The sequence below is a fragment of the Podarcis vaucheri genome (genome assembly GCF_965113315.1).
Source record: "Podarcis vaucheri genome assembly, chromosome: Z".
Taxonomy (NCBI): Eukaryota; Metazoa; Chordata; class Lepidosauria; order Squamata; family Lacertidae; genus Podarcis; species Podarcis vaucheri.
This window is the reverse complement of record NC_138758.1, coordinates 6768642-6778347: the sequence shown is the minus strand read 5'-3', so window position 1 is coordinate 6778347 and position 9706 is coordinate 6768642. Positions and strand designations below refer to the sequence as shown.

General features: G+C 44.3%; 1 long non-coding RNA gene across 1 annotated transcript; it reads left to right on the top strand.

Annotated features, from left to right (window-relative positions):
• The first annotated feature begins 8516 nt into the window (after positions 1-8516).
• On the top strand, positions 8517-9087 carry LOC309524019. The gene is made up of 3 exons (XR_014215761.1): positions 8517-8580; positions 8811-8887; positions 9041-9087. It is a non-coding gene; the product is annotated as an uncharacterized lncRNA (long non-coding RNA).
• Positions 9088-9706: the final 619 nt, after the last annotated feature.

The window sequence follows — 9706 nt, the reverse complement described above, 5'->3', positions numbered from 1 at the left end:
CTGGGCGCTATAGTTTGAAAAGGCTGCAGAGAGCTGTTAGGAGGCCCCCCTGCTCCCCTCCCAGAGTTCCCTGGCAAGAAGGGAAGCCTAACCCTACCCCTGACACTAGCCCTAACTCTAATCCTTAACTAGAGCTACAATTCCCAGAGTTCCCTCACAAGTAGGGAACCCTCCCCCTCCCCTACCCCTTAAACCATAACCAGAGCTACAAATCCCAGAGTTCCCTCACAAGGAGGGAACTCTTCCCCTACCCCCTAACCCTACCCCTACCCTAACGCTAACCCCCCTAGCAACTCTCCATCCCCTTAACCACCTACAGTTCCCAGAATCCCTGAGGGGAAGCCATTCCTGTTCAAAGCGTCTTCATAGCACTTCCAATGGTGTGCCTAATGTGGTCTAATGTTTCCTTTCTCATTTTCTTCTCTCTCCCCACTGCCCCATCACTTGCAATGCAGCAGATGTCCGCCTGCAGTCTCCCTTCAAAGCTCCTTCTCTCAGGTCTGGCCACGGCCTTGTCCATTGCTCACTGCCAGTTTTTCACGTTCATTTCTCCAATGTAAATAGGGACGTCCTGGGGTTCTCTTCATGATTTTGAAGGCTGGACTTGGGGAAAACCTCACCGGTGCAGACATCCCTGTAAGGCAAAGGCAAACATTGGTGAGTGGGATAGCCCCCATCTGCAGTATCCACACACACACACACACACACACACACACACACACACACCGACTCCTCCTCTGTTTGGCTGCCTGTTCACAAACAAGGCTTCCAAACCAGTTTGCATCCATCTCAGCCAGCGTAGCCTCGTGGCATCCACTAGCCTGAATGCAAACTCTTCTGACAACCATCCACCAGCTGCAGCCTTGCCAGGTCCATTGCCAGACATCAACCAGCTTCAGAGCTGAATATCAGTCGCCTTCAAGTAGCAATCCCACCAGCAAGTAAACTTTGTACTTGCCTTCTCCTTGCTCCACAGCATCCCAGCACCGGGCGATTGCCTCCTTCCGCTTGCCAGCTTGCCATCACACGGTGGGAGACCACCAGGGCTGAGTGCCACTGAGCTGCCCATTTCTCTGTGGGGAGGGCAACTGCCGAGGCTTGTTCCTTCGCCCACATTTATACCCACTCAGCTGCCAAATGTTTTTATGACATCCCAGTCAGGCCACCAACAATGGCAGCAGCTGGGGAGGCATCACCCCCAGCCCCTGTGCCCTCACAATGGTGAGCACAGCTCAGTAGCCAACACACAAACACACACACACACACACACCAAGTTGTGCCTTATCTGTGAAGGACACACCGGAAACCCAAGGGGGCTGAAGGAAAACATTTTTCAGCCCTGGGGGTTGCATTTCCCTCCACACAACACTAGTCAAATGCAGAAATGAACAGAGCAATGAAAGCAAGCTTTATCTTTGCACAGGAAGCTGTTCAAGGAATGACATTCACAGAGAGAGTTAGCATCTCAGGAAAAAAGCACTTTTACATCAATCATTTATCGCATTTGACTAAAAGCCATTACAAATTCAGTTACAAAAGCACCAAACCCAGCGACCCAAACTATAGCTCCCAGATTCTTTGGGGGAAGAAACCAGGTGGATGCCATGTGAACTCAGCGATGTGTCAAGTGATGGCTACATACTACCTCCAGGTTCAAAGGTGGCATATTTCTCACCTGTGACAGAGAAGCATCCTGTTTGGAGGTGGCCTAATTCTGAATACCAGCAGCATATTTCTCACCTGTGACAGAGAAGCATCCTGTTTGGAGGTGGCCTAATTCTGAATACCAGAGAAGCTGTTGCTTTTGTATTCTGCTTCCCAGCATCCTGCAGGCACATAGCTGGCCACTGTCAGAAACAGAGATGATGAGCTAGATGGCTGTTTGCTCTAATTCAGCTGAGCTCTTCTGTTCATCTCCACTGCATAAGCAAGCACTTGTTTTCTGCTGTCTTCCAATCTGGTTCCAGCCTAGAGCCAGAACATTGCTTTTCCACCCGGTTAACATTTGTTCTCCAAAAGCATGCAGCGGTAAACAGAAAACAGCTTCTGATTTTCAAGACAGTATTGCATTCCATTGCCAAAAGTGATGTTTTGGATAGGTGGAAAGCTGGTTTAAAAACAAACAAAAAAACACACGCAGTTGTAAAAATGTTGTTTTCCTGGCCACTTTTTCATTTGCTACTAAACCGTTTCATAAGCTAGCATTTCTTTAAAGTGTTTTGCATCATACAGATAACCATGAGTAATAGTTTATGCCCTGAGTTAAGGTCTTACAATGAAATACATGTGATAGAACGTGGATAGTCTACTCTAGCTTTTTCCAACCTGCTTTCTCATACTTTGGTTACACCCAAACTGTTTTGGATTCTACCTCCCACCAGCCCCTGCCAGCACTGGCTGATAGGTGTTGTAGTCCAAAACAGATGGAGAGCACCATGTTCAAGAAGCCTGTTCTAGCTGGTGTTTATTGCCACTGGAAAACTAATGGAACTAATCACGCAGGGAGAGACCTCTAAAACACATCATATATAACCATGGGCTTAGAGCCTTATGTAGCACAAACAACCACCATCCGAACAATGACAGTAAGAGCTATTTTACAGTGACTGTTGCTGGGGGGAGGGGGGCAGAATACAAGATGAGAGGGTAATGGCTGGGAGAATGAACAGAAACATTCCATGCTGCAAACATTTATTGCAGATCCTACTCACTGTGATTACAGCAGGAAAACCAAGCCAGTCCCACTGTGGTACAAAACATATGAGGGACACGGGTGGTTGCTCTGTCCCAGCTTCTGTCAACCTAGCAGTTCGAAAGCATGCAGAGGGAAGGCAAATGGTATTTCTGTGCACTCTGGTTACCATCACGATGCTCCATTGCACCAGAAGCAGTTTAGTCATGCTGGCCACATGACCTGGAAAGCTGCCTGTGGACAAATGCTGGCTCCCTTGGCCTGAAACAGGAGATGAGCGCCGCAACCCCATAGTAACCTTTGACTGGACTTAACCATCCAGGGGTCCTTTAGCTTTACAAAGCACACCCATATCCCTAAACCCACTTTTTATAATTAATAATATTATTATCCGTAGATAAGGGCATATTTGTTCACAGCTATGTTAAGTAACTATGGATATTACTAATAATAGTAAATCACTTCCTAAAAGCAGAGATGGCTAGTGCCCATTGCAGCTGGTAGGGTAGAAGGTAGGAAGGCCAGCAGCCAATGACAAGCCCTCCCATCCACTCTGTCTGACCCTCAGCACCCTCCCTAGGTCACCCCCTCCTCTCCCCAACCATACACTCTGCTGGTCCTCCTTGTATCCTCCTTGAGTGTTTTTGCCCGGCTGGAATGTACTGCATTGCAGGGAGCTGGACTAGATGACTCTTGGGGTCCCTTCCAACTTTACACTGCTGTGATTCTAACTCTGATTATGCCTCTTGCTTCCCTGGATGGAGGATGGTGAAGGTTGTGCATAGGGCTTAATAGAAACTAGCTAACTCTACAAGGATAAAATATACATTTATTGCTCCATCTCCTTTTGCCTCCAGCCCCTTCCACCAGTAGCACCTTGTCCTCTGAAGGTTGTCTGGACATGAACACAGATTCCTGACACAAGCTTTTAGCTCGAATTGACACAGCAGTAACAAAGCAGGAGGTTGGGGAAGGGTCGGCTCACCCATGAGGCAAGGTGAGGGGATTGCCTCAGGTGGCAGAATCCACAGAGGCAGCAGATCCTGCTGTAGATCTTTATTTCTCCCACTGTTCCTCATTTAGATCTTCAGTCACAACCTTCTTCCTTGATGGGGAGAGGGTGCCATTTTGTTCTTTGTTTCATGTGCCAAAATGTCTTGGGCCATCCCTCCATTGGGGTCCAATCCAGTTCCATTTTGGGATGAGACAAAGCCATTTTCCTATGAAACTGACTGGTAGTCTGGAGCTGGGTTTCAATCTTAAGCAACAGAAGCGGCCACTGAAAGTCAACAAAACCTCATCTTAACCATGCAGTAAATAATGCCAAAGCTCATTCATTATTCTTGTGGTATAATCGTGGGCTGGAGTTCGTTACAGTTTCAGATAATGAGGAGTGAAAGTTGGTTGATTCTAACAAAGTGTTTGCAGTCATTAATAAGGGACGTGCTACACCTCCTGACAAGTTGCTTTAATCGATGTGAAAAGCTCAGTTGCCTCCTGGGAGAATTTCCTTCGTTTTAATACCTGCCAGCGCCCCCGGACATCCAAACCAAGAGCAATAAGAAACACAACTTCCCTGTGTTGCGTCTACAGAACAAATTGATATGATAGTCACTTCCTCACCCCAGGAGCCTGGGAATTGTATTCCTGAGGGGGATGGGGCAAGGTCTCTAACAGAACTCACAGCATCCTTGCTACCCTAGGGATTCTAGGATGTTTTGAAGGAATACATGGCAATTAAACTGAAATGAACCTGGTGTATGTTTGTAGCACAGGCACTTCCTCTTCTTTTGGAACGTGTCCTAGATCAACCTCAAGCACAGGAACATAGGAAACTGCCTTAAACTGTGTTAGAAACTGATCCATCTAGCTCAGTATTGTCCACACTGACTGGTAGCGTCTCTCCAGGGTCTTAACAAGGAGTTTATGCCAGCCCTACTTTGATAAGGCCAGGGATTGAAACTGTGGCCTTTTGGATAAAATGCAGATGCCAAAACTGTATCACTAGAAGAACCTTGGAGGTTTCCCTGTATCAGACATTTGTATAGCTCTGCATTCTCTACACTGGACAGGCAGTGGCTTTCCTGACTTCTAAGCAGGGGGTCTCCCAGTCCTATTCTGGAGATGTCAGGGATTGAACCTAGGGCATTCTCAATGCAAAACAAATGCTGTATCACTGAGCTAGCCACTGAGCTAGCCTCAGAGAGACAAGGTAAAGGAAAGCTCCCAGCGGCAGAAATGGAAATTTGAAATTCAAATAGCAGTTTTGAGAGGGTGGATTTTGTTTCTGTTTTGGTAGGCACAATTGCACTCACCCTCTCAACACTTGCAGTTCTGCAGCTGTTCAGGCTTCTTCTGGTGTTCTCTCCCTTTAACCAAAAAGGGGGACATTAATTATACTCCTACAATTAATGTTGTGTCTAGTTTGGCCCTCGGAGCTGCCTCATGCAAAGGCATTCACCATATGATGGTATTTGCATCCAGAGGCATCGTGCATGTCCACATGAGACTCTGTTGTGGATTCCCTTTTTCTGTCCATAAGCGCTTTTAAATGATGTCTGAGGAAATCTTGTATCCCAGCATTATTGCATTTCTTTCTGCCTTTTCTTCTTAAGCCTCAGGTATTCCAATTAAGTGTGAAAGATAAGCTGCTCCTCCATGTGTCACATTGTAGATGTTTTCGGTTTGCCTTTTGAACCCTGCAAATGGGTGGTGTCAACCATGCTTAGCTTCATGAGCTGGTCCTCAGAGCTGTCATCGCAAAACAGGGTGGATGCTATTTCCAACCGGTGTCGTGTCTGTCATTTTGTAAACAACACTCCCAAGTCCCATTCACTTATGATGATGGAGGCAGAGCTCACAGAACAGAGCCTGCCACGCAGATGTTTCACTGCAGTTGGAGTCAGCCGTAAGACTTTTAGACATAGCCTTCCCCCAACATGGACTGCATTCACACAACTGTTTAATCCGTTTCCCTAACTGTTAATGTCCACAGTACATTTCTGCTTTCACACAACTTAATACTATTACAACTATTATTAATCTATTTATTTACATCCAGCCCTTTTCCCTGATGGGACACAAGGCAGCTGACCTATAAAAATGAAAACCACTAAGAAACAATCATTTTATAATTATGAAACATTGCTAGAAGTAAAACCATACACATATATAAAATATATTAAATCTGTACAAATAATTACAATAAAAACAGCACAGCACCAGCCCTTTCATTAAAAGCTGGCAGTTCTCAAAAGTCTGCTGGGGGGGGGGAAGGGTGTTTCACCTGTGGGCAGAAGAACAGCAAGGAGAGAGCAAGTCTGGCTTCTTAAGCGGAAGGGGTTTCAAAGTTTGGGAGCAGCCACTGAGAAGGCCCTCTCCTATGTCCCCATGTGAATAACTTGTGTGTATATAGCTCAAATATTTTTGTACACAGGAATGCAGATTTCATACCCCAGGAACATTTATTTTCCAGCACTAGCCCAAAAGAAGCCACTTCAGCAACTTACTTACGTGAGTTTAACTTTGAAGGAACAGGTACATTGATGAGGATACTGTTGTTGCTTGAGGCTCAGATGGCCTTGGTGGAACAGAATTCACTTTATCAGCTTCAGCAGGTGGCCCAACTGCCCTCCTACCTAGACAGGGGTAGCCTAACTTCTATTGCCTATGCTCCAGTAATCTCTAGGTTAAATTACTGCAATGTGTTACATGTGGGGCTGCCTCTGAAGATAGTCTGGAAACTTCAGCTGGTGCAGAATTCAGCAGCTAGGTTGCTCACTGAGGCGAGACAGTTTGAGCACATAATGACAATCCTGGCCCAACCGCGCTGGCTGCCAATTTGTTTCTGGGCCCAATTAAAAGTGCCAGTTTTGACCTATAAAGCCTTAAACAGCTCAAGACTGCAATACCTCAAGAACGGACTCTCTCCATCTAAACCAGCCAGGACCCTGTGATCATCATTTGAGACTTTTCTTCATGTGCCCCTTCCATGAGAGGTTCAGAGGGACATGAGAACATGAGAACGGGCCTTTTCTGCAATGGCAAAAACATTTCTCAACAACCAGGCATTCTATGGTCTTTCAAACTCTTTGTGGAGAGTATTGCTTTGTTTGTTACTATATTCTTTAGTTTTGTGTTTCTTTAGTGCAGCCCTGTTGCCCTTGGATGAAGAGTGGTATAGAATTTTCGAATAAAGTAATGATAATAATAAGTGTATATACCAAATACCTTATTTTTCTTGAATCTGTATTATTGCTTATTGAATTTCATGCCTATGAGGCACTGCTTTCAGGCACGGTTTGTCCCTGTCATGTAAGATTATAAATATGCACACACAAATCTTATCACAATCACTCACAAAGGGGAGCTGGTGCTATCAATACACAAATCTGTAATTATCATTAGATAACTAGCTGTTGTTGTACTGGAGATTCACCATTCAAGGCTACTTGTGGGTGGAGAAGAGGTGGAACAGAGGCAGACTGGGCTTATTTTCCAGTGCTTCAGTATAATGTCTCCCTGATCACACCAGCCCCTTTGGTCATCTACAGCCATCCTTATTTTTTTAATACCATCATCAACAGGATGCCCCACAAATATATAAACATGCCCTTCATATCGGTCATGAGCAATGAGGAATTTCATGAGTGAAGAAGAGCCCTCTTGCTTAATCTCAGCTAAATGTTTGCTAGCCGGCTGTCACAAAAAGCAGATACTGACATTCTCCTTTTCATTGCAGCTCATCAAACGTTTCATTAGATTCAGATCGGCATGGTCCATCAGCTCTTTGCACAGCTTTCGAATTTACTCTGCCTATAAAACACACCATCACAATTTGTTTCCCTTCCTAGCTGTAACATAAGTCTTCCAGGTTTCGGCCACTGAATTTGCTCTTGCAAAGAAAATGGCTGTGTCACTTTTCTTATGAGAAGCCATTTTTATTTCCATCCAAGAAACTTTTATTGAAAATATCTTTCCAAGCCAATGGTCAGAAGGAACTGCACATGGACTATACCTTCCCTCCAAAATTGCCTGTGTATTTATATTTATAGCCCACCCTCCAAAGAGAATTACCCAGACTAACATGATGTCAAGATTCAGTGATGCTAATGATGCAGTATATAACAACAACAACAACAACAACATATTAAAATCATTTGTAAAATGTAAAATGACTCATTGGGGGAGAGAATTCCACCACTGGAGTGCCAACACCAGGCAAGTTATTTCCTTGGTTAACATCTGTCATATTTGGGGAAGGGATTGACACAGGGCCTCCAGTGATGATTTCAGCAGACAGACAGACTCATATGGAGACAGGTGATCCTTCAGGTATCCCAAGCTTAGAGGTAAGTCCTAACACTTTGAATTGGGACAGAAATAGACTGGACCTTTGCCTGATACCTTCATTATACACCTTTAGGCAAAAAAGTTCCTCTTCAACCGGGCCTTGGGCCGACTAACACCCTATATCCTTTAAAATGTATTAGTGGAGTGATTAGTTTGTTTTGCTTTTATTATGCATTTTGTGTTTTTATCTTGCATTTTTATGCCATGACCTGACCTGATTTCTATGGATGAAGGGCGGTATAGGTATACAAATTTATTAAATAATAATAACAATAACGTAGCACTTGTGATTTTTTTTCAAGTTAGCAATGCCCTTGCCGTATCAGATAAACTAAGCATTCAGCTTTAAAGGTACAGAAAACACTGGCTACGTTAGCTGGAGATGATGGGGGTTGTAGTCCAACAACAATATATGGGGACCCAAGGTTGCAGAATGCGAAGCAAAGCTATAGAAGCACCTCCTCCATGAAGAGTTCAAAAAGGCAGGAGCTGTTGATAACTTCATGCCCACTAGAGCCAACAAGACTCAGCAGAGGGTAAATAAGAAACAATGTGTTGTTGAACTTTAGAATTGAAAGATTCTATAAAATGTTAACTGCTGTCCAGTTTTGCCATGTGAAGTTTGTAGTGGAGCTGGGATAGGCAGAGGCTTATTTCACGGCCATCATTTACTTCACAGCAGGGAATAGGATGTTGCCTTCTGATACATGTCCTTTGCCAGTCTTCTGCATACCAAATACATAGTTTTTCTCCTCCTCCTCCTCAGAGAGAAGTCCATTAAATAAGCAAACCTGAAGGAAAATCCCTCTTCCAAGGAAATAGTGATAATTGCAGTTCTATGAGGTGAATAACAGATTCCTAACAAACTACATTCCCATGATTTTTTGGGGAGGACACTAAGACTAATGTGGTACTAATGTGATACTGCTTTAAATGTACAGCGCAGATGGAATGTCACCATTGGTCAAAAATCAATGTTGCATTGCTTTGTCTTAGGAGCAGCACATCTGTGGGGGCTGCCCGCACGTCATAATTTCCTGCACCATGTGTCAACCTTTGTCAAAATGCTGCATAACTCTGTTCTAAAATAAACACATCATTATTACTGAAACCATATAGAGCACGTCAGTCAGGAAGCCCTTCAAAGTTCCTGGGGGAGGAAATCCAATTCATTTGCAAAGAAGACAATAAAGAGAAGTCTACGCCGTTTCAATACTCGTGCATATCTCAACGGCTTAACGCTTTAAATGACATTTGGCAAACCACTTGCTTCACTGTGTTCTCCTTACATTTGTTCTCTTCAAGGTAATAAATAAATCAGGCAGATGAGATCGTTAACCTTGAAAATTGGCTGCCACATGCAGAGAGCCACTGCTGTTCCAAACTAATTTTTTTAATAATATACAGCTTTGGATAAGAAGGGACACGTTGCTCCAAAGGTATGAGATGAAAAGAGGCTGGCTATTGTGGCTTCTTGTTGCTTCTTTGTTCCCTGAAGATGGAAGATGTATGACACCCACTGTGGGCTGGTGGTTCTTCATCATTTGATGACTTGTGTGTATAAATGAGCAATTGCAGATATGACACTGCAAACAGAATCCAAGAGATCCTATCTGCACCATTCATTTAAAGCAATATCATTGCACTTTAAACAGTCATGCT